Raw genomic sequence first — 2,017 nt, forward strand, 5'->3', positions numbered from 1 at the left:
TATCACTGATCACTATCTATTGTTGTTATTGCAGCTTATACTCAGATTGCTCTGCCATCCGGTTCGTACATTTTAATCTACCTAATGGATTTGTCGCATGTGCGTGTGCGTCATGGGCTTAAACGCTTATTAATATACTAAATGTAGAGGCGCACGGCGCGGAAATGAATGCGTGTCGCACGGTGTATATACATATGCATGTATGTACAAGGCGAGTATAGACAAATAACTGTGCTCTAAATATTTAGCTGTTATTGTTGTGCAAAAAAGCCTTACCAAAAATGGCTGTGTAGCTTCGCCGGCATTATTGCAATTCGCCGCAACATTTATGGCTTGTTGACTGCGGGCGTGTGTGCGTCAAATTAATGTTTTTAGTTATGGGAAATCATTTGCAATAGTCAAAGCGGCTGTGAGGATTAGAGAGCATTTTATGCGCCATTTGGGAAGTGAAAAAATATATTTACATATATTACTAAACATTTGAAAGATTTACCAGAGCTTTTATAAACTTTAAATATGTAACGATAACAATTTGTAAAATGAGGTTAGTTGCACTGGTTTTTCACATACATTTTCTACTGGAATATAATTTTTTTTGTCAGCATATTCGTTTCTGTAATCGCCTTGTTGCACATACTTGCCTCGCCAACGACTAACTAGTAGAAGTTTGTGAAGAATGCTTGGTATTTTTTGGTATTGCCGAAGCCCAAGAGATGTTTTTTGATTTCAGTGAAGTATATTCCTCTTTTTTCTTTCCTACTGCTCCTTCCATCGCAGTGGATTTTTTTTCTATTTCTCTGCTACTCTCTGTTGATAGCCCGCTGAAAGCTAGGAAATTTCGTTTTGTACCACCAGTATTTTAATTTTCTAAACAAGCTCACCGTGCTAACATATTTCTGATTCTTTTCTCTCCCTTCGAATAATACGTCTTTCATCTTTTCCTAACTGCCGGTACGCTTTCATCTATTCTAGGAGTGCCAGTTATTGTCGAAATTCTACTCTTTATCTAGTTTTATACGAGACTTAGAAAGGTTTTATAACTTAGCACTTCGTTAAACTTACTAGGTACAAAATTATTTACCAGAAAATCTTCTGCTTTAGAGCCAAATTTATCCAATACATTCCAGTTTGTCGATAAATTTCAATAAATTGTTACATGTCGATAAATCGGTGAATTAAAAAACTTCGATAACTTGACTAAATTCGAAAATTTTCGATAATTTTCCATAACGATGTTTGTCGAGGGCTCGAAAATTTTGTATATCTCAATACAAATCGATAGCTCGATAAACTTTGCATACCTCTGTATATTTGGGTAACTCGGTTACTTTTCATAACTCTTTTTTTTCGAAAGCTATCGATAAATCTCGATAACTCGTTACATTCTGGTAACACGATAAAATTCGAGAAGCAATGATAACTCGAAAAATTTATATAACTTTGAAATTTCGATAACCCGATATATTTTAGAAATTCCAAAACTTCGATTCGATAAACTGACAAATTTCAATAAATCAAAAATATCGGAAACTATATAAATTGAAAAAACTCGATGCATTACGATAACTCTATAAATAATAATAATTCAATAAATCGATATTTATTGAATTATTCATTTCATTAACTTGACAAATTTCGATAATAACATAAATTTTTAACAACTATTTACTAGTTGTTTATTTCAGGATTGCCAAGTTTGAGTAAGTTTCTTAATTTTTCTGGAAATAGCCGCATGACTCCATTGCAAATGGTTATACCTAGATAGGCAACTGAGCCAAAAGATAGTCGGATAACTCTTAGGAGTATGAATAACTCTACGGAGTATGGGTGCAGAAACAAACCTTGCTAATTTGTCTTCTGTAGATTTTTTGGCACAGAAAACATATTAGAGAACCGATTTTCTAAACTCGTTGAAAAGAAGTACTCATATATCCGTAAGGAGTCATCTGAATGTAAGTAGAAGGGAGGGGAGTGATGAAGAGCGACGTGTCGGCTGCAGTGCGACCGTAGTGCGATG

This window comes from Rhagoletis pomonella, unplaced genomic scaffold (genome assembly GCF_013731165.1).
Source record: "Rhagoletis pomonella isolate Grant_MI unplaced genomic scaffold, Rhpom_1.0 Rhpom_scaffold_00002, whole genome shotgun sequence".
In the NCBI taxonomy this organism is placed as follows: Eukaryota; Metazoa; Arthropoda; class Insecta; order Diptera; family Tephritidae; genus Rhagoletis; species Rhagoletis pomonella.